The 25,616-nt window shown below is 49.9% G+C and overlaps 3 long non-coding RNA genes across 4 annotated transcripts; 1 reads left to right on the top strand and 2 right to left on the bottom strand.

Moving 5' to 3' along the window:
- Positions 1–312: 312 nt before the first annotated feature.
- LOC123576209 lies at positions 313–6,405 on the top strand. The gene is made up of 2 exons (XR_006701230.1): positions 313–466; positions 5,836–6,405. It is a non-coding gene; the product is annotated as an uncharacterized LOC123576209 (long non-coding RNA).
- A 5,630-nt stretch (positions 6,406–12,035) lies between these two features.
- Positions 12,036–15,732, bottom strand: LOC123576208. Of its 2 annotated transcripts, XR_006701229.1 has the most exons (3): positions 13,957–15,732; positions 13,605–13,752; positions 12,036–12,993 (listed from the first exon to the last, which is right to left on the bottom strand). It is a non-coding gene; the product is annotated as an uncharacterized LOC123576208 (long non-coding RNA). The 2 variants fall into 2 exon arrangements; XR_006701228.1 differs by having other exon boundaries at positions 12,036–13,752.
- A 3,961-nt stretch (positions 15,733–19,693) lies between these two features.
- On the bottom strand, positions 19,694–23,629 carry LOC123576207. Its single transcript, XR_006701227.1, has 2 exons — positions 23,425–23,629; positions 19,694–20,893 (listed from the first exon to the last, which is right to left on the bottom strand). It is a non-coding gene; the product is annotated as an uncharacterized LOC123576207 (long non-coding RNA).
- Positions 23,630–25,616: the final 1,987 nt, after the last annotated feature.

The raw sequence follows: 25,616 nt of genomic DNA, 5'->3' as shown, positions 1-25,616 counted from the left end.
GGAGCCCACACTCCACAAAGCGTTCTAAGGCTGCCTTTTAAGACGGTGTCCTCTCTGGCAAAGTTAAGTCTTGGAAATAGGCCGTGCCGGGTGTTCCAAATAGTCTGCCCCTGTGACCCGGCCTGTCCCTGCAATTGCCCTCCAGGGCCAGGCTGCCAATAAGAGCTGAGAATGTGCATGTGCACACAGGCCGGCTTCCCAGGTCAGGTAGCCAGGCACCTCGATAAAGTCATGAAACGGGAAAGACAAGGTCACAGGAGTGGGCGTTTCGGAGGACAAGGCGTCTCTTGGATTCCAAGCCCCACCCAACGCAAATGGGCATGTTACCCTGAAGGCAGAGCTGGAAGAAGAGGCATGTCTCTTCCAAGAAGAGACATTTGTGAACCTTGATACAGAAGAGGCCTGCATGCAGATTAGGCAGCAGATTCAATTGGGGGCTGTCACCAATTTGAGCTGCTGCCTCAGAGTAGGTATGGGGGGGGCGGGGGGGGCTCCAACCACCCTGGAACCTCTGCAGTCCTTCGGGGCCATGCCCAGGTTCCCTAGACCTGGAAGGTTCCTGCTGCCCAAGGCCTGCTGAAAGACTGCGTACTGAGCGTACGGGGACTTCACAGTCCAGGGTCACCAACTATCTGGAAGACGGCTAGGGTTTGCAGATGCCAAGTAACAGAAGATGTCTCTCGAGGACGCAGGGGACACCTAATCTCAAACCCTAGCACGGTCTCCCTGAAGGCACAGCTAGAGGATCCCACACGGCCTAATCAGGGTAACACAGGGCTGCCCTCTGGTGATTCCTCCAGCGAGAGTCACCTGGGTGCCCTGGTTTGGGGGAAATCTGGGACTGTTGAGACAGCAGGTCCCAATGGGGACTGACTCTCCCCCGATTTGCAGCTGCCACATCAGAGTGATCTGAGGGGGGTGGGCTCACACCACCCTGGAGACTGCAGTCCTTTGGGTCCTCATCCTGGCTCCTCTCTCCCTTCCCTCCCCCTCTCTGTCCCTCCCCCTGTCTCTCCCTCCCCCCCTCCTCCTCTCTCTCCCTCCTCCTCCCTCTCCCTCCCTCTCTCCTTCCCCACGGAAAACTACCCAACATGGTTGCAAGCAGTTAAAGAAGGCCCACAGAAGCCAAAAGGCGTCCTGTGCTCATGGATTGGGGGATTTCACGCGGGGAAGGGGGCAATATCTCTCAGAGGTATCTGCTGACTCAATACAAGTCCTATCAAAGGTTATTGTTCCTTTTTTAATGTTTGTTTATTTTTGAGAGAGACAGAGACAGAACGCGAGTGGGTTGGGGCAGAGAGCGAGGGAGGCACAGAGCCCGACGCGGGGCCCGAACTCACAAGCCGTAAGATCATGACCTGAGCCGAAGTCGGACGCTCAACCGACTGAGCCACCCAGGCGCCCCTCAAATGTCTTTCTTCTGCATTTTCGAGCTGCTGTCCGTCCTTTTGCAGGGCATTTCCTTCCTGTTTTCATCTCTTAGAGTTAGATGGGATCTTTCTTATGTTTTCCATTTATCTATTTAACGTTTTAAATCTATGGACTACAGACGGTGATAATAAATGTCGAAACGTCCTCCTCCGGTGGCTCAAGCATCTTCGTCACCTCTGGGTCATTTCTCAGTGATTGATTGATCTCACTAAGAGTCATTTCCCAGGCTCTTCGCACACCTCAAAATCTTTGATGGGATACCAGACATGCTGAAGTTGATTATGTTGTTTGCTGGTTATTCTTATGTAAATGTTACTCTTTTTATATAAATTTCCTATGAATTTTGAGCTTTGTTCTGGGATGCACTTAAATTCTTTGGAAACGGTTTGATCATTTCTGGTCTTGCTTTTATGATTTAAGTGGTCCAGATCAGTGCTCGGTCGAGGGCTGATTCGTTCCCGCTACTGAGGCAAGACCTTCCTTTTTTTTTTTTTTTTTTTTTTAATTTTTTTTTTCAACGTTTATTTATTTTTGGGACAGAGAGAGACAGAGCATGAACGGGGGAGGGGCAGAGAGAGAGGGAGACACAGAATCGGAAACAGGCTCCAGGCTCTGAGCCATCAGCCCAGAGCCTGACGCGGGGCTCAAACTCCCGGACTGCGAGATCGTGACCTGGCTGAAGTCGGACGCTTCACCGACTGCGCCACCCAGGCGCCCCGAGGCAAGACCTTCCTAAGTGCTCCACCCACACCCCCCGGGTTATGAGGGGTTTTCTCCCTTTCGTTTCTTTGCTGGGAAGGAGGGCCATTCCCAGTGCCAGGTGGTGCCTGGCCTTGTTCCCTGTAATGATTTCCCCCCGACTGAGTACTTGCCTCACTTGGAGGTGCTGATCGGGACGGTTCTGCACGCTGGGCAGGCCCCCAGACAGATCTTTCTGACTGGCTTTCCTCAGCTCTCTCCTCTCAGGACCTTGGCGACCTTGGCCTCCCTGAACTCCCAGCTCAGTGTCCTCAACTCGACAGGCCTTCTGGGCTCGTCTTCAGTTTCCTCCACCCTGCGATGCTCGGAAATCGTTCAAGGCAGTAAATTAAAGCAATTGACGGACTCAACTGTTTCCCGCCCCTCAGGGATCTCTGTCCTCTGATGTCTGAGATCTTGAAGATCTGTGTTTCACGTATTTAGTCTGGTTTTGTTGTTTTGTGTCTTCAGGCAGGAGGGCAAACCAGGTGCTGTTACCCTGTAACGGTGTTAAAATCTAAGTTGGAAAGTGTTCATCTAGGTTCTGAATAGACGGGGCGCTTGGGTGGGGCAGTCGGTTGAGCGTCCGACTTCGGCTCAGGTCATGATCTCACGGCTCATGGGTTTGAGCCCCGGGTCGGGCTCTGGGCTGACAGCTCGGAGCCTGGATGGAGCCTGCTTCGGATTCTGTGTCTCCCTCTTTCCCTGCCCCTCCGCCGTTCACACTCTGACCCTCTCTGTTTCTTAAAAAATAAAATAAAACATTAAAGAAAATTTAGATTCTGATTAGAGGCTTTTACAGAGTACAGAAAATAGCGAAAACCAGAATGCAACTCGCCAGCTGGCTCCCAACACCTGACCTTACAGCCCTCCAGCATGTATGTACCCACTGACCTTTGTCCCACATTCTTCCTCAACCTCTTCTTTCTAGTTTATCGCTTTACTTGGGCAGATAGAGAGTGAAACCGGGGCGCCTGGGTGGCTCAGTCGGTTAAGCGCCAGACTTCGGCTCAGGTCACGATCTCATGGTTTGTGGGTTCGAGCCCCACATCAGGCTCTGTGCTGACGGCTCGGAGCCTGGAGCCTGCTTCGGATTCTGTGTCTCCCTCTCTCTCTTGCCCCTCCCCTGCTTGTGCTCTCTCTCTCTCAAAAAGTAAACATTAAAAAAAAATTTTTTTTTAAAGAAAGTGAAACCACCCTCAAGCAATGCGACTGCCCCATGTGACCTCCAGCCAGCCCTGACATGACCTCCAGCCGGCCCAGACCACCCAGACCAGTTTGAACTTAACCCCTGACTCCTCCTTGTGCAGATGGGCCCTGGAGTGACCTCTAGAATGACCGATGACTACCTTAACTCATTATAATACTAAAATCTCCACCCCAGAAGGAGCCTCGGCCTCATTGACATAACAAACAACGTATGTATAGACATGTTTCCTTAAGGCTCATGGACAACTTCTACTCACCCTACATATGATGACAGGGCTTCCCTATCTAAATATGCATCTTAACCCTAAATGAAAGGAGCCCACTCACCCCTGCTCTGGGAGTCCTGGCTTTGGAAGCCACTCCCCATTATCTCCTTATTTGCTACAACTGAACTTTTCGTTGTGACAACTCAACCTGGTGCGGCTTCTGACTCACCAAGGAGGGAACTCACATTGGTTCCGTTACAAAACCCTGCAGTAAAGAAAACACGTAACGCTTGTATTTGAGAAGCACCGCACCAGTTCTGGTGACAGGTTTTTGTTTAATGTTTATTCATTTTTGAGAGAGAGAGAGAGAGAGAGAGCACAAGCAAGGGAGGGGCAGAGAGAGAGGGAGACCGAGGGCCCGAAGCAGGCTCCGCGCCGACAGCAGAGGGCCCATGCGGGGCTTGAATTCATGAGTGGTGAGATGGTGACCTGAGCTGAAGTGGGACAGGCAGCCCACTCAACCGACTGAGCCACCCAGGAGCCCCCTAAGGACAGTTTTTGCTTGCCTCTGGAGCAAAAGGAGAGCAGAGGCGCCCTCTCCCTTGCCCAGGAGCTGGGTGGATGGAAGTTCCTGTGGGGTCTGCGGTGAAAGCCCGCCCTTGGCCGCTCGACACGCCCCCGTGAGAGCATGTCAGCCTTGATGTTTCTTTCAAGGGCCCCCCAAGGGAAGGACGGACAGGACTGCCAAGTGTTCTGAGGGGAAGACTCCGCTTTTTCTGAGCTTTTGGGGGGTGTCCCTGGCTAACACTGGGCCCAGACTAACTTCTCCCTGGGGATGGAGGGAAGGACAGAAGCTTTGCCAAATCCCCGGGCTGTCACCCGAGCACTGAGGGAGAGGCAAGGAGGCCCGAGTCCTCTCCTAGGCACCTCGCTGTGCTGCTCCAAAACAGACCAAGAGAGGCCTCCACTCACAGGATCGTGATGGGATGTTTGGGGTCCAGGAGCAAATGGTCAAGGAAGAATTCTTGAGGAGCGCCTGGGTGGCTCACTCAGTTCAACGACTGACTCTTGACTTTGGATCAGGTCATGGGATCGAGCCCCGCCTCAGGCTCTGCGCTGAGCATGGAAGCTGTTTAAGATTCTCTCTCTCTGTAAAAGTAAAAATATTTAAAACTTTATTTAAAAACAGAAAGAATTCTTGAGATGTTTGGTGCAAAAAAGGTGCTTTTATTAAAGCGTAGGGACAGGACTCTGGGTGGGAAACGCTGTAACGGGGATTATGAGGGGTGATTGATTACATACTTTTTAGTTGTGGGGGGAGGGGAGGGAGAGCTAAGTCTCCAAGGAATTTAGAAGCAAGGCTTCCAGGACCTTGAGGGGCTAATTGCTGTTAAGATAAGGTTATTCAGTACTGTGTAGTAGAATATTAGTCATGAGACCCTTCCAATGTATATCAGTGGGCTATGTGTTGAAAGGTGATCGCTAATGTGTATCTTGTGGAGGGAGGAGGGTGTTGAGATAAAGGAAGTTTCGGAAGGGATTTTCATCCTTTAAAGAAGATTTACAGGACCCTGGAGGTCAGGCCCCTGTCAAGCTAGGGGTTGCTCGTTGCCACTAAGCAAAGAATTAACATTAAGGCAGGCTCACTCTGCCTGCCTCCAGTACTTGTCAATGGCCTGCAAGTTGCAAGGAGATTTCATTTTTGCTACATTTCTTTTGCCTTTGTTCTCAGTATCAGATCAGACTACAAAGTTCGTGTACCTTACCTGCTATGCAGCAAAAACTGGGCTAGATCCCGTGTATGAGTTGGGGGTCTCGCTGTCTGCTCTCCTCGTGCTGTGAGACGTAGCACGTGTCCCCCCCCCCCCCCCCCGGGTGTCTCAGTTCAGTGGCCGAAGCCAGCTCTTTCCCAACCCAGCCCAAACTGCAGAATGGAAATAGCCCAGAAGCCGGAATCCCGGCACTTAGATTTTATTCGTTGCGAAAAGCTGCTTGCCTTGGGTAAGTATTCGGTAACACCTCGTCTACAGTAGCCTAAAGATGGAATTGGCTTCTTACCACCCCTTGCTGGGGAAGCGGATCCCCCCACACCCCCACCCTGCAGCAGCTGCTACAGCCGCATCCCACACGCCCGCCCGGCGGAGCAGCAAGGACCCGCGCGTCTCCCGTCAAAAGTCGACTTCAACTCCCTCCACTTTGACCTCAGGCTGTACTTTCCAATTGGTTACATTCTTTCCACCTTCTCTCTTAGCTCAGGCAGAAGACCCTGCTGGCCCAGCATCCCCTGCCGGAAGCCGCAAGTACCCCCCTCAAGCAATAAGGACCGTCCCGCGCTAGCAAGATCCCACCCACGACGAGGACAGCCTGACCTCCCCTGCGCACCTGCACGTGCCCACCCGCCTCGGTCCCACCTTGTCCTTATAGAAGCCTGGAAGCATTTTCGGCACCTTGGAGACAGTCTTTGAAACCCCGGTCCGCGTCTTCCTGGCATCGGCCTCGCTGAAATAAATTCCCTTCTTGCTTCTCCTCCACCCGTATCTCTGCCTTTGGATGCTGCAGGCTGTCAGTGGCCCAGCCTGGCCTGTGTGGGGCCCCCGGGGCCCTTGGCCGCTGCGCCCCGGCTGCGCTGTGCAGCAGGTGAGCCCCAAACTGAGAAACGTGCCCTGGTGTACGTGTAGGAGCTCTGACTTCTGCCCAGGACAGCTTCACACCCTTCCGCTGCACGCGCTCGGTCGCTGGCCTCCCCACCGCCCTTCCCCAGCCTCCCAGCCCCCACAGCACTCATCCTAATAAAGTTCGAGCAGCAACTCTGGCACTTGCACAGCCCCGGGATTCTATGGAGAACTACACCCTCGTGCTGCCTGACTCGCACCCCTGGCATCTAGGGTCACCCGGCTCCTCCAGCCCACACCCTGCCTCCTGCCCTGCCCCCCAGCCTCCTCATCCTCTCCAGCCTGATCACCACTGGGCCAGCCCGCTCACCCCCGCTTACCCAGGCCAGCCACCCCAACCACACACACACACACACACACACACACACCTGGCAGGCCAGCCCCCCTGCACACACACACCCAGGCCAGCCATATACACATACACACACACACACGCTAGGCCCCCTTCATCCCCAACACACACACATCCACACACACACCGCAGGCCAGTCCTCCCCCATCCTCCAGAGAAGCATGGGCACATCTCTTTCTGGCCAGAACCTGGTTTAGAGGAGACAGAGCAAGATAGCTCTGAGGAACAAGGCCTGGGCCGCGCCCGCCTGCTGCCAACCCGGCAGAGGTGTGGCCAAGAGTCGGGAACCCCTGGACGCTCGGGGCTGACACCTGCCCCTCAAGATCCTCCCACATTTTGCTTCTTTGCGAGGCGACTTCCCAGGGCAGTACCGGGGCGCCCCCGCGTGGCCTCTGGGGGAGGCGCACAAGCATCCCGAGTTCAGGCGAGGGCAGGTCCAAAGGAAACCATCGTGTCTGCGCTTCTGCCCCGTTGAGACCCAGCTGAGACTTCCCAGCAGGAGGTTAGCCGGGTCCCAGGCACCCCACCTCTGTCACCGCCTTCCCTTCCGCCACCACTGTGCACTTCCCCTAGGATGAGATTTCTGCCAAGTCGGCCCTTGGAGGCACAAAAGCCACATCTGGAAAACAAAGCAAAACAATTACGCTGCAGAGCCTGGTACTTGGGCAATTTGATGGTCATCCAAGGAGCACTTCTATGGTTCTAATTTGTCTTAAAAAAAAAAAGTTTATTGATTTATTTTGAGAGAGATGGAGAGCACGAGCAGAGGAGGGGCAGAGACAGAGAGGGAGAGAGAGAATCCCAAGCAGGCTCCTTGCTGTCAGCACGATCTCATGAACCATGAGATCATGACCTGAGCTGAAATCAAGAGTTGGACACACTACAGGGCGCCTGGGTGGCTCAGTCGGTTGAGCGTCCGACTTTGGCTCAGGTCATGATCTCACGGTTCCTGGGTTCCAGCCCTGCGTCGGGCTCTGTGCTGACAGCTCAGAGCCTGGAGCTGCTTCGGATTCTGTGTCTCCCTCTCTCTCTGCCCCTCCTCTGGCTCATGATCTATCTGCCTCTCAAAAATAAATAAACGTTAAAAGAATTAAAAAAGAAAAAGAGACGGACGCACTTAACTGACTGAGCCACCCAGCTGCCCCTGATTTACCTTTGTTCTGCTTTGCTGTTCCAGATTGTGCCTGGAGGTAGTGTCTTAACTTCACTGTTGAAATCAGAAAAGATATTTTTTAGTTCCAATATTAGTAGTTGGCACCTCAGCAAATAGTGTGGTGGTAGGCAGAAAAACACCACCCCTTCCTAGGAGGTCCCCGTACCAACCCCTGGAAGCTGTGAATATGTTCCATCACAGAGCAAAGTGACTTTGCCAATGTGCTCATGGTAAGGACCCTGAGGTGGGGCGATTCTCCTGGGTTGTCCAGGTGGCCCCATGGGATTACACGGGCCCTTAAAACTGGAAGAGTCAAGGGCACCTGGGCGGCCCTGTTGGTTAAGCGTCGACTCTTGATTTCAACTCAGGTCATCTCACGGTTCTTGAGTTCAAGCCCCACATTGAGCTCTGTGCTACAGCTGGAGCCTGCTCGGGATTCTGTCTCTCTCTCTCCCTCTCTCTGCCCCTCTCCCACTCTCAAGGGCTCTCTCACTCTCTCTCTTTCTCAAAATAAACAAATATTAAAAAAAAAAAGGGAGGGGCTCTGTTTCTGTCACATAAGGGAAAAGAATATAATTTACCAAAAGCTAAAGATTAGACAATCTTCCTCTCAGATACTTTTTTTTTTTTTGCAAGTAGTTTTCTTAAGGCAAAGAGCTGCTTTTCAACATCTCATAGAGTGGATTGGTTGACTGGATCCTGAGCAGATCTGAGATTTATGTGATGTCGGATGTTGTCGCTTTCCTAGCCGTTATGCGTATAAAACCCTTGCACGCATCTCTGACTTGTCCATTGGTTACTGATCACATTATCAGCGCCACCCCCCCTCCCTGTGGAAACACAGGGGTGAAGGAGGAACTGCCGGGACCCGGGAAGAACCACAGGCCTAGAGGGCCCCAGATTTTGCTACTTTGTCTAGAGCGATGCTTGGTGGGTTTGCCGATATCTCATGCGTTCTGCTGATTCTGCCAGGAAATATCTCTGAATCGACAAAGACCCTCAGGAAAATACTTCACCCCGTGTGAAAGCAAAGGAGGAGGTGAAAGCGGGGTGTGTCTGCACCTCGGGCACGAGTCTGGTGAGGGTGGTGGTAGTTCTTGTTTGTTTTACAGTTTTCACTGTTTCTAGGAAATAACTGTGATGTGAGAGCTTTATTCTGTTTCTGGAAGACAAAAGGACATCAACTAAGGACTCTCCCCAAGGAATCTTTTAAGACCTTTATGTCAACGTTTATGGAATGGCTTATATACTGTTCAATTTTTTTTTTCTCTATTTTTTTTAACGTTTATTTATTTTTGAGACAGAGAGAGACAGAGCATGAACGGGGGAGGGTCAGAGAGAGAGGGAGACACAGAATCTGAAACAGGCTCCAGGCTCCGAGCTGTCAGCACAGAGCCCGACGCGGGGCTTGAACTCACGGACCTCGAGATCATGACCTGAGCCGAAGTCGGATGCTTAACCGACTGGGCCACCCAGACGCCCCTAAACTATGCTCTGCAGCTCACCTGCATTGCAACTTTCTGGGGTATTTATGTAAGAAATGCAGATTCTGGATACCGCAACAACTCAATCTCTTGGGACTGAGACCAGGATGTTGCTTCTGTCTCCACCACTGAGTCCCCCCAAATCTAAGAAGCATGCTCCCACTTTTGCAGTTTGAGGATTCTCACCAAACGACAAAGAAGGAAAAGCTTGTTCTTTCCGACTCAGACTTCAAGCCTTAGACTGTGAGCTTTTCAACAACAAGGTGTCTTCCCTACCCTTCCACACTCCGCCTGGAGACCGGTGCCGAACTTGGAAACAAAGGAGGCGAAGAAAAAATGTTGATTTCTTTTTTTATGTTTATTTCTTTTTTTAATTTTTAATGTTTATTTATTTTTAAGAGAGAGATTGACAGAGTGGGAGAAGGCGAGGGGCAGAGAGAGAGACACAGAATCTGAAACAGGCTCCAGGCTCTGAGCTGTCAGCACGGAGCCCAACGCGGGGCTTGAACTCACCAGCCGCGAGATCCTGACCTGAGCCGAAGCTGAATGCTCAACCGACCGAGCCGCCCAGATGCCCCAAAAATGTTTATTTGTTTGCACACATTTTGCTTTAATAGCTACCAAAGGCTGCGTTTCGTTCCCTCTAATGGACCCTGTCCACCAGTTATGTTGGCCCTCAACATACCGCTAGAGCAACGCATATGAATGTGTGTCATACGTTTAGACCCACGTATGCACGTCCTAAAGCGCCGTGAGATGAGCCCAGGCTTCCTCCCAACTGGGGGCCTCTCACATAGCATGTAAAAACCATCCCTGGTTTGCTTTGACACAAGACTTTCAATGGACTTGCTCTGGCCATTGGTCACAGTTCCCCAGAGAGGAGTTAGGATGATGAAAGGGGACAGGGTAGTCACCGTGAGGTCACCACAGTCTGGAGATCATAAAGAAATAGAAATAGGAGGTGCCAGGCTAAGCATGAGTTGGCAGGTGGGGAGCCTCGACTTTCTCCATGCGGATTCAAAGCACTCGGGTGCTGCAGTGTAGACTGACAACCAGCCTGACGGTGACCCGGCTGAGCGAGCCTCGGTGGGTACGGCCCTGAGAGTAGTGCTTGCTGAGCCCCGCTGTCCATCGCCTGCTTTAGAACCGCCGAGGAGCTCCTGCGTCGGGACCACCTGCCCCATCTGTCGGGTTGACCCTCTGAGGATGGGCGCTGAGGGGAGACATGGCTGTTGCTAGTTCCCAGGCCACCGTGGCACTCAAAAGCAGGGTCACAAGGTCCTCTACAAACCATGCGTGTTCTCTCGGCGTGGAGCCAGGCAGACCTTGGCCGGTGGTGTTCCTTAACTGCAGGAAAGGCTCTCTGCCTTTGCCCTGCCCCACCCGGCCATGTCTCTGGCTCCTTCCGGCCCCCCCAGCAGGTGTGGAGGAGTGGGACCAGAACTCCTCCGCAGTGGGGGAGGTCCATCCTGCCTGCTGTTTGAAGGACCTCAGGTGGCTCCTAGAAGGGGAGGCTCACAAGACCGGGGTACAGAGCAGAGCCCTTAGAGGTTCCACTTGGTGACAAAGATGACACAAGCTGAGAGTCCATTACCAGACCGTGCCGGTGGCTCCCTGAGGCTGAAGTGAGAACAGAACGGTGGCAGCCACAGGAGTGCTGTGAAAGCGTGGTCGGTGGGTGAGCTGAGGGGGGGACACTGCAGGGTGGAAGAACCACTGAAGCCACCAGGTTAGAGGCAAAGCTTCCCCCGCCTCGGTGATGATGGCCCCACACCTCAAGAGGGAGAGGTGGCCAGAACCTACCAGTCCCTCTTGAGGGGCCAGGTTACGCCAGAATTCACTTGAGAGTGAAAACGACGGCTTTGGTGACCTCCCGGGAAAAGAAGTGCTTCCCGTGACACGTGGACACATACAAACAGCCTGTTGTGGGAAGGAGAGGACATCTTGCAGGAAGTCCTCCTGTCAAGTTCATGTCCCATTTACTTCGGGGGCGAGGGAGGGGCCGAGTCAGCAGGGAGCTCACTTGAGTCTGGTGCCACCTCTTGGAGATGAGGGACCAGCCGAAGCCACACAGCCAGTCAGGGACAAGCCTGGGATTGGATCCAGGCCTCAAGGGCTTTCCAATGGCCTCTTGGAAGTGAAGAGGAAACCTCCAGACTGGGGGAAGCTAGCGGGGAAGGGGAGCTGTGAGGTTCCCTTTGCTGGGGCAGGAACGAGGCTTTACGGAGGCCATCTTGTAAAAGCTCTTCTTTCTTTCCTTTTTTTTTTAATGTTTATTTATTTTTGAGAGAGACAGAGACAGAATGCAAGTGGGTTAGGGGCAGAGAGAGAGGGAGACACAGAAACAGAAGCAGGCTCCAGGCTCCGAGCGGTCAGCACAGAGCCCGACGCGGGGCTCGAACTCACGAGCTGTGATCATGACCTGAGCTGAAGTCGCACACTCAACCGACTGAGCCACCCAGGCCCCCCTGTAAGAGCTCTTCTAAAAAGTCTCAGGAAAGAAAGGAATCATCAGAAAAAAAAAAAAAAAACAAAGAGGAATTAGACCAAAAAAAAAGGCAGGGTAAAATCATGGCTTGACCCGTTTTCACGCAGCGGGCTCAGCATTCTCTCAGGTTACAACCAAGGAACGTTCTGGGGAATATGCTCAATTGCTTATGGCAAAGCTTTAAGTTCAAGTTAAAAGGGTTAGTTTCTGATTTTCAAGCCATGTCCTACACCTCGAGTCTCTTCAAAGTGCTTGCGAGGGAATGTGTTAGTGTTTACATAAACGTACACAACAGCTCTTCCTGGAAGTTTCAGGTTTCATTTATTATCACATTTGCTTTTATGCCAGTAAGAGCCAGTGGGTTTCTTTTGCAATGTTGCTTAAAGAAAAAGACGTATCAAAATCTGATTGCTGTTCTCAGCCCCACAGTGTGCAGTGCAATTGACTTAGTAGGTTGCCTCTGGCTTTTACTTTTTCGTCAAGTGGTATGGGAAAAACGGGAACACACAACCGGCCCTAGGATCCCTTTACTGGAAGCCAATTCGGACGCAGACTCCCAGATGTCCTCTGACATCGCGAACCAACTGAATTGCATTTCTCCAGACCCCAAACCATCCAAAAGGAGGGATAAGTGGGTGAGGAGAGAGGAGGGCGACAATGTGATAGGGAACCAAGATGGCAGGGGTGGGAGGGGTGACAGGGAAGGAAGCTACAAGGATGCTTACTGAGGACCCGTGTCCTACAAGAGGCCTGGAAATCTTCAGCCGGAAGGTCAGAGCAGGTCGGGGATCACCTGCAGACTCTGAAGACAGACGGGGATGCGTTTGGGGTGGGCTCTGTGGCTCTGACTCATGCCGTGGTTTCCTTACCTACACATTCGTCTTTGCCTCTTCAAAATATCATGTGTCCTGGTCACTGAAACAATGGAACAGCCCCACGAGGCAGAAATGACCAGCTGGGCCCAGACCAGCCCCGGGTGTTTGTTCTAAAGGGTGTTTTTCTCGTCACTCAGCTCAAGGTCTCCTGCTGTCCCCACGCACTCCTCCCTCTGCATCCACAATTACTCGTGGCCAGGAGGTTTGGGGACATCACATCAGTCTCCCCCCTCCCCTGGCCTCTCTGGTCACCATCCATCCACAGCACAATTTCCTCTTCCATTCCTGGTCGGCAGTCTTCAGACTCTCAGCCGTGCTCTGCAAGAGTCTCTCCTGTCTGGACAGTCTGGTTCTCAGTTCCAGAAGTTCCTTTTCTTGGACTGTCCTTGGGGAAGAGGAACAAGCTCTCTGTCAATGGTCAGAAGTGCTCTGTCTCTTAAAATCCAAAGTAGGATTCTACAATCTTCCTAACTACTCCTGGACTGGAATCCCCCGCCCGTGAAAGTCTCTAACACCCTCCAGATGAGGCCAGATTAGGATGAGGCCATTAGATGGGACCATTGGGAACCTGGAACCCCCCATGCAGATGTGCACGGGCCTCCATGCCTGTTGCTGAAGAGAGCCTGACCCCGGGCAGTACTGGAACCCCCAGCAGTGAACGGGAGCCAACAGTGTTGACATTAGTTCATTCGCCCGGGGAATCCCGCGTAAGACTTGCTAGCTAGGAATATTACACTGCGCACACAGAGTTGGCCTGGGACGGTCAACAATTTTGTAAATATTGATGTCAACGTCAAGATGGCAAAACATACCCTCTCTTGGAATTAGCATAGTTGAGTCCCCAAGGGTCGACAAGATTAATCTGACCCTAGAATCCCCGGGAGCGACCGGAAAACCTTCACATCCAGGGCTCCGCCCAACAGAGAGCAGGCCTGGGGGCTGAGGGCACCTGGGGGGCTGGCTCTCCCCAGGCCTGACCTGGGGACGCTGAGGTACCGATGTGTCGGCATGCAGCGGGTGGCTACAAGTGGCTGTCGTCTCTCGCGACGTTCTGTGGTCATGCTTGACGATGCAGACGTGGGGGTGGGGGTGGGAAAGGAGGCATTTGCACTTTCACATGTCCCTGAACTTCAGCTCAGCCAGCCTTCAGAGAGTGAAAGAAACGGGTTTATGCGTCTTCCTTCTCTGCCTTCTTTATTTCTGTCCTTTCCCTCTTTCATTTCTTCTCCCCGGGGGCCAGGGGTAGGAGGGGAGGGTACGTCGTCAGAGTTGCAGTGAAAGCGGCCACCGTGGATGACAAGCCTCCCACCGGAGACACGCATCTGAGGTCTCATCTGCCCCAACTCACCATCCGGCTCCTGATCCGTAGGACTCTTGGGACGGAGGGGACGGAAGCAGGAAAGGACACTGTCTCTCACCACGTGGCCGGGCAGCGCGGGGCTGTGGGCTCATCGAGGCTGCCGTGGGAACCGGCCCAGAGGGAGGTCGACTCCTCCCCTCGGGGTGCGGGGCCCTCGTCTTGCTCCCAGGTTCACGGCCCCCTCGGCTGCCCGGCACCCGGGAGGAGGGGAATGGCCGTGGACATCACCGGGCTTAGAGATCGGTGTTTTTTGAGCACCGGGCTCAGGCTTCCTTCATGACTGAGGCACAGGCGTGGGCCTGCTGGACGCTGCGAAAGCCTTTTCTAACCTCCCCACCTCAGCAGCGACCTCCCACTGGCAAGACTCCCCTGGACTCCGGCTTCCCCCACGCTCCGTGAGCTTCTAGGCCTGCCCCATGCTTCGGAGTCAAAGGACCCTGCTTCTGGAACGGGCACTCCTGCCCTACCCTAATCCCACCTCCTGCTTCACCTGGCCCGAATGAACCGTCTCTGTCTCCGGGGACTGAGATACGGCTGCCATTACGTGCAATGTTCTCCTCCACCCGGAGAACCTACACGGCCATGAACCTGTGACTTTCCTGGCCCGAGACAATGTTGCTTGCGCATCTGCCTTTCACCGCCAGAGGATGGCTTCTAGCACTGCCCGGAGCTCCTTGTACCTATTTGCTCAAATGAGCGTCTTGCCCTCCTGTTGGGGGAACTCCCGGGGTGGGGTTGTTTCCACGTCTGTGTGTCTCTGGTGGGGCTCAGACAGCACAGCAGCTGAGGCCTCTTCTCAACTGTGAGGCTGACAGGCCTCCCTGCCTGCCTGCCGCCCCTGCTCAGTCCGCACAAAAACCATCCCGCGGCTGCTTGGTTTCCTACCCCTTCCGCGCAGGCCGCCCATCTGCACGCGAATCCACGATTTCTAGCCATTGGATTGAGTGATTTTATTCTGCCCCCGGATGACCACGTGCCAGAGTGACTGTAACAGATAACAAGCTACCAAAGCGGGCTCAGGACAGCGCGTGTGTAGGTCCACACTCAACAGATGCTCACGAGGACGACGATGCTTCACAGGCTTGTCTGTGGTTCTGAGAGGAAAGATAGAGGTGGCCCTTCTTTAGCTAACCCTGAGCAGAAACAGCTCCTACTTAGAATGCAATTGAGGATATGGCCATGGAGGTGGCGAATTAAATGGTACAGCACAAGGAAAGAAAGAAAGGAAGTAGAAAGGAACGTGTGGGGGGACTGGGGGTTGGGTCAGTATTAACATTCATATTGAAACGGGGCAGTGAGATGGATGGGGGGCATTGAGAAGAGAGGGAGAGAGCGGGCGAGACATTTCTATATGAAGGGCAGACGTGGCAGGCAGGAGAGGTGGAGGACAGCTGCTGGGAATAAACCAGGCCACCACCCCCTGCTTTCCCACAACCAGGATTGCCTCGGACACAGGAACATTGTCCACTCAGCTTAGTGCCCCACAAATCAGGTCATGGGACGCCAGGATAGGGATCTGGGAAGGCCAGCAACACTGATACAGAGCATAGTGAGGTGGGAGGACAGAGATTAGAAATCAAAGATTGTACTATGGAGAAGCAAGTCTTTAAAATTGTGAAACGTCTTCATAAATTTCAGATCTAAAGAATTCTGGTGTAACAGCCAGTTTACAATTGGTTGCTACTTAGTTTTCCTTCAAGGCTCCTGGGAGTTCAAATTCTGCTAAATGAAATTAAGAATGATGAAAAAAAGAAAAAGGCTTACGACAAAATCCGAACGAACAAGTTACAGAGTGGGGCACCTGGGTGGCTCAGTCGGTTAGGTGTCCAACTTCGGCACAGGTCGTGATCTCCCGGTTTGTGGGTCCAAGCCCCACATTGGGATCCGTGCCGACAGCTCAGAGTCTGGAGCCTGCTTCGGATTCTGTGTCTCCTTCTCTCTCTGCCCCTCTCTCACTCACACTCTGTTTCTCTCTCTCTCAAAAATAAATAAAACATTAAAAGAAAAAGAAAAGGTTACAGGGGTCTGTGAAGGGAAATCTTTGGAAAGGAATTTTATGTGAAGTCAGGACTAACGTTAAAATGAATGGGTTTTAAAAGTGTACTGTTATAAGATTGGAATTCTGTTTTTCTCTGTTAAAGACAAAGTTTTCTTGGATTGTTGGTCTGCTGCTAGTAAGAAAATGTAAACAAAGGCTTTTTTTCTTTTGTCTGCCCAGAAAACCAAAACTTATGTTTTGTCTTGATCAGGTCTTTGATTTTGTTTATAGCAGCACTATCAACAATAGCCAAAGTATGGAAAGAGCCCAAATGTCCATCAATAGGTAAATGGATAAAGAAGCTCCTGCTTAGAATGTATATATATATATATACACACACATATATATACATATATATGTGTGTATACACATATACATATGTATATATACACAATGGAGTATCACTCGGCAATCAAAAAGAATGAAATCTTGCCATTTGCAACTACGTGGATGGAAATGGAGGGCATTATGCTAAGTGAAATTCATCAGTCAGAGAAAGACAAATATCATAGGACTTCATTCATATGAGGACTTTTAAGACACAGAACAGATGAACTCAAGGGAAGGGAAACAAAAATAATATAAAACAGGGAGGGGGACAAAATAGAAGAGACTCTTAAATATGGAAAACAAACAGAGGGTTACCGGAGGGGTGCTGGGAGGGGAGATGGGCTAAATGAGTAAGGGGCACTAAGGACTCTACTCCTGAGATCATTGTTGCGCTATCTGCTAACTAACTTGGATGTAAATTGAGAAAATTAAATTAAATTTTAAAAAATAAGAATAAATAAATAAGAATAAAAAGATGAGACTAGGTTAAGGGAACTCAGAGCATTAAGCATAATAACATGTGCATGCCACATGGAGAACACAGAGAAAAGATAATAGAAAAATTATTTGAAGAGATAGCTGAAAACTTCCCCAATCTGAGTAAGGAAACAGACGTCCAGTTCCAGGAATACAGAGAGCCTCAAACAAGATGAACCCAAGAAGATCCACACCAAAACACATAATTTAACTAGCAGAAATTAAAGCTATAGAGGGAATTTTAAAAGCAGCAAAGGGAGGAAAAAGTACTTACATACAAAGACAGCTACATAAGGCTATCAACTGATTTTTGAGCAGAAACTTTGTAGGCCAGAAGAGAGTGGCATGATATAATCAAAGACCTAAAAGAAACGTTGCAGCCAATACTACTCTAACCAGCAGTCACGAAAAAAATGCTCAACATCACTAATCATCAAGGAAATGCAAACTAAAACCACAATGACATATTACCTCACACATAATGGCTAATATCAAAGACACAAGAAATAACAAGTGTTGGCAAAGGTGTAGAGAAGGGAAAACTTGTACCCAGTTAATGGAAATGTAAATCCATACAGCCACGGTGGAAAACCATAAGGTTTATATTAAAATAGAAATAGTAGGGGCGCCTGGGTGGCGCAGTCGGTTAAGCGTCCGACTTCAGCCAGGTCACGATCTCGCTGTCCGTGAGTTCGAGCCCCGCGTCAGGCTCTGGGCTGATGGCTCAGAGCCCGGAGCCTGTTTCCGATTCTGTGTCTCCCTCTCTCGCTGCCCCTCCCCCGTTCATGCTCTGTCTCTCTCTGTCCCAAAAATAAATAAACGTTGAAAAAAAAATAAAAAAATAATAAAATAGAAATACTAAACGATCCAGTCATCTGCTACTGACTTACCAAAGGAAAATAAAAACACTAATTTAAAAACAGAACAAAATTTAATGTTAAAGGAGCTAAGTTTTGCTAACAACTATATAACCCTACATATTTGCCTTTGGAATCTCTTGCCACCTTGGTTAAATAAATAATTAAGGTTTAAGTTTTCTAATAATCTGTAATCCTATTTAGGCATGTGATTTATAACTTTCCGAGGTTTTTAACAAATTTCCCAGGATTTAAACTGTACATAAAGTCTTTTTAACTAGGCTTTATTTGGAATGTTAAACTTAGCACTGTTAAATAATAAGCCTTGGGTTATGTTGTTTGGGTAAACTATAACTAGTCTAGAGATCATATGAATTCCTAAAGTTTTAATACATTTTGGTATAAGGCCATTACTTGATATTCTGATTATTCAAGTGTTATGTGTCACAGAAATAACCAGATTTCTTTGTCAGCTATATTATAATGAAGTCTCCCCAGATCTCTGTGTCCATTTTTTAGTTTATTGGTACTAAAGTTACGATACTTATCCTCTTGCAAAACATGTTTCATCTTCAAGAGGATTCATAAAAAGGGCTTTTGACAAATGCAGGTTTTTGTCATCTTTAAAATTCTAAAACTGAACTGGGTAAGAATTTCCAGGACTAAAAGGCTGCATTCAAACTGAACAAGAATTATTAACATGGGACTAAATGAATTGAGGAAGAGGATTATAATTTTTGTGACTCCCGTTTGAAACATTTCTGGTTCTCTCATGTTTGCTCTTCCAGATTAAGGAAACTTTCTCTTAAGATAATCTATGACTTACAGAAATATGACAAACTATTCCCTTGTGAACAAATCGAAGCATTTAAATTTTCTCTCTACCTGAACCCTCCAGAATCCAAAACCCCTCAGTGAATATTCTTTCTTCCATGGCAATTACAGCATTTGCATAAGTTTAACAAAAATCTGTTCTCCTTGTAATAGGACACTATCGAAAACATTGGCTATTTTATCAAGGCTTTTGACTGTCATGTCATTTTTTTAAGTTTGTTTTTTGTTTGTTTATTTAGAGAGTGAGTGAGCACAAGCGGGGGAGGGGCAGAGAGAGAGGGAGAGAGAGAGAAGCCCAAGCAGGCTCTGCACTGTCAACATGGAGCCTGGTGTGGGGCTTGAACCCATGAACCATGAGATCGTGACCTGAGCTGAAACCAAGAGTCTGCGCTTAACTGACTGAGCCGCCCAGATGCCCCTGGAACGTCATACTTGAGAGACCTGCATAGACTCAGGTATGAGCAGACAGCTTTTGAGAGCTGAGATTGACTTTACAAAGCATGCAGCCAACAGAGTCCCTTGGAAATGCTGACCTGTAACCTTGCTTACAGGGTCCCCGGCAGCCTTACCAGGCAAATAAAGACTGTCACTTCCCGCCAGGTGCAGGAACCTCAGGATGTCCTACAGAACAGGGGCTATTGATCTCGTTTATTCCAGCAGCTCAGACATAAAAGATTCTCCTATTGATAATGCAGCTGACGGTTGGTTTACTGATGGCAGTAGTTTCATGGAAAAGGAGATAAGAAGAGCCGGGTGTACAACAGTCAGTCTAATTCAGATTATTGAGGCCAAAGCGCTCCCAGCAAATAAGTCTGCCCGTAAGGTGGAGTGACTATTTCTAAATCTCTAAATACACAGGCCGTATCCTCCCTACTACTGATCTGACAGTTACTAGCAACCCACCACGTATAAACCCAGTGGACATGGTTTATTTAAAGGATTGGAAGGCTAACACAGCAAGGAATTTAACTACAAAAGGGAAGGGCCTATACCAGGTCACATGATGTACTCCCACAGCCATAAAATTAGAAGGACATTCGTCATGGACTCCGATCAAGAAATTAAACCTCTTGCCTTCCTCACGGGAATCCACAGTACCAGCTAACACACCTTCTTATTCCTGTAAACCCGTGGAAGGCCTCAAACCTCTCTCCAAACAACAATGAAGAACTGGAGGAAAATTGTGGTCAACTATCAAAAGTCTTTTCTATTGGGCTTTATTCTCATAATAATATTAACCTCATTTTGTCGTCTTTTCCAGCGTCTTCCTGCCTGTTGCCAAGACTCCTTCATGCCATAACTTCCAGCCTTCAGATGACACTTTCTACTCAAGGAAATTTGTTTATGTTTCTACCTTGGATTCAGCGGATACATCTTCCCCAACTGACCAATGTTGACCCATAGGTCCTATCTCTGTTCCCATTCAGCAGGAAGAAGTTACAGAAGGTAAGACCTTCCACTCTCAGCAACCTTACAGACTTAAGGGTCAAAACTCTTCGGGGGGGAAATGATGTGGAGAACAAAGGCAAAAGGAAATGTGGACAGAATTAAATTTCCGTGTAACTTGCAGCCCATCGACAAATACTTGAAACAGGCAGATCACGACATCCCTCCAGGAACTCTTAACTGTCTTGATGTTAATGCCTTGCTAGAGGGAAAAAACAACCTTAGCTTGGTAATAGCCAGGCCTCCAGGATCCCGGAAGTCTCCTTAACATATGAAAATCCTTTTGGAAACTTCCTTTGTCTCTACGTGGTCGCCCCAACTTAAAAGTGTATAACTGATCACTCCTGACAATCCCGGGGAAGCTCTTCCTGCCCACGAGTCCTGTCGCTGTGCTACAATAAAACCACCTTTTTTTACACCAAAAATGTTTCAAGAATTCTTTCTTGACCATTCGCTCCTGGCCCACATCGCATCAGAGAATGTAGCAGGATTCTCGCAGAGTCGTGGCACTGAGGCTTTTCTTTCCAGGAAGGAACTTTATTCCTGCAGGCATGGGCTCGGAGAGTTTGAGCCCCAAAAATGAGCCGTGTGGTGTATCCTTTTATGCATTTCCTACTTCTTTGTCTCCCATATATGGGTAACGTATAGACTTACGTACAGACAGACAGTCTGAGCGGTCTCATGTCACAGGGTCATGAGGAATGTCACACAGGCACACAGCCGGTTGCTTCCTTTATCTTGAGGTCTTTTCTCACCACATTCCTTAGGGAGGGGACTCTACCACATTGCCCCCTTTGATGTTCGGACCCCCCTATTTTGGGTCAAAGGGCATCAGCTTGGTTTAGAGGTTTATATTTCCATAACGTCATCACATGCGTGGCCGTTTTTCTTTCAACCATTGTCTCAGTGAGGCTGGAGATCTCAGATGGTATAACCAGGGGAACTAGGCAAGGTAGGATTAAACAACCTTTCAAAACCAAGAATATAATTCCCATGAGGGTTTTGAGTCCCCTGTCTCTGGCCTCCAGATGACCCACCATTCTCACTATTTGAGAGTTCTGTTCCCATCAAACACCTATTTTGCTCGGGCAAAAAAAAATACTCATTTTCCATCGTCCACTTTGTGGAATACAAACTTTCATCCCACGTTGTAGGGCTTCTCCTTTCAACTGAGCTGACTTCTCACACCCCTGACACAAAGCTCCCCTCCAAGCTGGTTGTCCCCAGCATTCCTCACTGACCCGGTGCCCCCATGACTTTGTATATAAGCTATTCCCTCAGCTTGCTGCACCCTCTACATTTCTTCAAGTTCTGGTTCACCTTCTGATCAGCAAATTAGGAAATTCAATCAGGTTTTATGAAAATTCAAATTTGGCTGAATACTGAAAATTCTTCAACTATACTGCTTAAGGAATTTTAAAACATGTAACCAAGAAAACTGAGAATTGAAAGGCTTACAGAATCAACATCTCGCCCAAAGCAAGAGCTGCTTCTATAGGATCCTTGACAAATCATCCCTTTCTATTTCAAGAAGGCTTGGATGAGAAGCTTGCTCCTTCACAAACCAGCCATTACACACTAGAAAGTTCTAGTGTTAAGGAAAGCATTAAGTATGTATGTTCACATCCCATTGTCCTTCACTCTTTGACCCTTGTTCAGCCCTCTGAAGGGACACAAAACGCATCAGCTCTCCTTTACCTGACAGTTCTTCAAATAAAATTCTCATCTCCTCGTGATCTTTTCCAAGCCTAATTTGTTTTTTAGTTCCTCCAACCATTTTGAGATGTCAGGCCCCTCAGCAACATAGGCCGTGTCTTTATTACAGTGTCTACTTTGTCAATGTCCCTTTTATAAGATAGTGCCCCACAATCGAACGGTATCTCCAACATGATCTCACCATATGGAGCCTATGTTTAAACTACTTCTGTATCAGGGTGAGTTGGCTTCTCCAGCAACCTTGGCCTGCATGCTGCTTGTGTAGATGTGTTTCTACCTAACTCCCCCATCCCCAAGCCCATAAACAGCTACACAGCCAGGCCTCCCATCCAGTACTTCTACTACTGATATTTTTAATCAAGCTCAGGAATTTTTGTAACCTTTGCTCAATTTCATCATATTGGCATCAGCTCTCTGTTCCAGCCTGCTTGGATTTATTAACTTTCTTGTTTAGAATACCCTGTCTCATCTGTAGAAGATTCTCAAAGGCTAGATTATTTCAGCAGGTAGCAAAAGTCCTCAATAAAAGAGTTTAAAATTTAATTTCAGGCTTGAAATCCAAGTCCTATTTGTGGTATTTCTGCAAATGTGTTTTTTTGGATCGTTTAATTTTCTCACTGGGAATGGGTCAGGGTAGGAGCACATTATCCACTCTACTGGCTGCATGGGAGGCCAGTGTGTATTATTCACAATGTCTGAGAGCTTTGCACACGATTATCAGGACTGTTCCTTGCATTTAAAAAAAACACTGTATAGTCTGGACTTGGACTTTTCTCTGGCCATCTAGGTGGGTGGAGCTAAACTCTTGTGGTCTATTTTTGAGGACGCCTGGGCTGGATCTTGCTCACGTCACCAACCTCTGGACTTTGTGTAGGAGAGCTTCCCTCTCTTGGTCCTGGGAACCCCAGGTCTAGCTGGGCTCTTCTCTGAGACAGAACTCGGTAGCTTTCCAGACCTCCACAACTCCCAAGGCAAAGACCTCACTGCAACCTTAAGGGCAGGAAGCTCAGGGGTGGGGGCACGAGGAGAACACATACCTTTCAGCCCCTTCTGGAATGTCTAGAAAAGAGCCCAGTCGAGCCATAGCTCTGACCGGAGAGACTGGAAGAGCTACCATTTCTTTTCACGCTGTTGCCGCAGGAGGGCCAGCTTATGCTGCAGCTGCCAGGAGATCAGCAAGGGCCCCGCCGAGCGCCAGGGCCCCTCGGCCACCCCAGAGCAACCCGCTGTCAGCCGGTCTTTGCATTAGAGACTGTTAGCCCTAGATGTCAACCTAGGGATCACAGAGACCAACACTTTTATTCCAACGACGTGGAAACAGAGGCTCAGGGAGGTGACGTAACTTGGCTTGAAGTCGTGCCATTAGCTACATTAGCTAGAAACAGACACCGCAGCCCGTAGCGTTACTGCTCCTACAGAGCTCTCCCCCATGTGACAAGAAGTTGTAGGATTTGTGCTGGGGACGAGCAGCGTGGCTGATGCAGATGCCGCCTACTTTTTGGTGAAGCTAATATCCTTAAGCTGACTGGAAGCATGAGTACATCCTTTCTCCAGTACGTGATAGGCTGAAGCCTTCCATAAGAGGTTTCTTTGCTCTATCTTTGGAGGAAAAAGAGCATTCCCAGAGAAGTCCTTCCTTCTGGGAAATAGCAGAGGGCCAGCAGGTTTCAAAAAGGGGTCAGCAACTGTCTTGCCAATATCCCTTCTGCGAAATCTGAAAATGGGGCCGCCCCCCTTATCAATGGGGCGCCCTCGTACCTGGAGTCTATCTCCCAGAGGGATATAGCTGCTCCTCCTGGAAATTCAAGATCTCCTGCTGCTTCTCCTTCAAGTCTTCCAAAAGCTGCTGCCATTCCCCCTTCCCGTGCTCCCAGCCCCACCCCTAGCTCCCGGCGCTGGGATGGCGGTGGAGAGGACAGCAGAGTCTCCCTCGGGCTGCGGACTTCTGTCTCCTGGGAACACTCTGGTGAGCAGAACACAGGGGTGTTTTTAGTGTGGGGCCAAAGGTGGCAGGAAGAGGAGCCCAGACACATCCATAGGGACACACAGGGAACCAAGGCCACAGGAAGACCAGTTCACGCTACAGCCGCCCAGGGAAGCAGAGCGTCTGCTCATACAGCTACGCACCCTGGGGAGTGGGGAGCCTCCAACCTTTGCAACGTCTTTGATCTTCTTTCATAAGGCCTCCTTGACGTTTAGGGAAAACACTCTGGTTTTTAACATTCGCTCTTGTCTAGGTTTTCACACACCCTCTGTGCAACGTTTCACTCTTGAACTTTGCCGAAGATCAACACCAAGACTTCTTGTCTGTGGCTCTGAGACGATACCATTATCATCATTCTGAAAATGGGGACAGCTGTTCTTTTCCGGGCTTGCGGCATCTCTCTGCTCTTCATGGTTTCTCAAAGGTCACTGACAGGGACTCTGAGAATCAGGCTGCAGGGGTGTCACTCCCGGGGGAGTCTCCGGGCCTGGCAGAATGTCCCCATGGAAACCTTACGATCTCCCCCCAAGGAGGTCTGCCGAGGCTGTCCAGGCACGCAACGGTGGCTTAGTCGTGGTGCCTTCTGTCTGGTCTGTTAACTCGGGGCACCGAACTTTGGTTTCTTCCCCAAGCAGTGACCTTTCTTCACATCCTCCTGCTCTGAGGTGGCTAATTTAGAAGCATCACTTGCTGTCTTTTCCCTATCCCACAAGCCTTCTTTCATTCTGGGACTAACCCTTTTGCAAACTATTCTTAGTCTTTTATGGCTATTCCATAAATATTTGTAAGTAAAAATAATTTGTTATTGCTAATATATTGACTTGATCGAGTCCGTTAACTCTAACGTCAGCTGCCCCCAGGCCACACACCCATCCGCGGGTGCCCGTTGAATTAGACCCAGAGTTCTGAGGATTAGTGACCAGAGAGGAGCCCTGGGGACTTGGGTGGGGGGAGGGGGGGAGGGGAAACGGGGATGACAGACTGTTACCGGGAGGGACACACAGAGCTGCGGTAAAGTCTGGAAGGGCAGAACAGACACCTAACCAGTATCCAATCTGACAACTTACGATTCTGGCTATCTGAATGTTTGTGGGTTGCACCGAGGTGGTAGGTTTCCTAGAGCTGTGTCCCTGGAGCCCATGGTTGGGACCTCTCAGGAAGCAGCCCTTTCTAGGCTGAGAATAGCCAGGGGACTTTGGGTTGGGTCTGTTTAGCTCTGTCACCTCTGCCTTCTCCTCTTTGCTTCTCCCGTTAGGGACTGGTGTGGGCAGGGAGGAAAGGAAGCGGGGAACGAGCACCATTTGTGGCTTTTACCACCTAGCTCTGGAAACGTGACTCGGCTGAACCTGAAGGGCCTGGTTTTCTTCCCTGAGGCCTGTGTTCTCATGGGAAAGCTGAGACGTGGACTCCAGGCCATGACTGTAGAAGTTCACGGTGGATCCTGTCCCGGCAAGTGCGGGCAGACAAGCTACACGTTTGGGTGACAGACGCTTTCAGCAGCTGCCCATTCTGTATCTCCAGAGATATTATCCCAACCCAGAAGAAATGCCCGGGGACTCGAGGCCTGGGAATAAAGCCTGATGGGCCAGACGCCTGCTTTCTGTGTACCTCCGCATAGAGGGTTCCAGGCGGGCACCACCATATGACCCACCTTCAGTTGTTCGGGAGGCTCTTTCCCCTAAATAGCTGCCGCTGTGCACAGGACGGGGTGTGTAGCTGGATGGTCTCCAAGTGACAGCAGCCTGGGGACAGTGTGGGGACAAAGGCCACCTCAATGAGTGGCTGGGGGAGGCTCAACCGACTGAGCCACCCAGCTGCTCCTCAAATCACTTTTTTTTTTTTTAATTTTTTTTTTCAACGTTTATTTATTTTTGGGACAGAGAGAGACAGAGCATGAACGGGGGAGGGGCAGAGAGAGAGGGAGACACAGAATCGGAAGCAGGCTCCAGGCTCTGAGCCATCAGCC

This window comes from Leopardus geoffroyi, chromosome C2, assembly GCF_018350155.1.
Source record: "Leopardus geoffroyi isolate Oge1 chromosome C2, O.geoffroyi_Oge1_pat1.0, whole genome shotgun sequence".
NCBI lineage: Eukaryota > Metazoa > Chordata > Mammalia > Carnivora > Felidae > Leopardus > Leopardus geoffroyi.
Note: the sequence above shows the minus strand (reverse complement) of the source record. Positions and strands in the feature narration are given on the sequence as shown.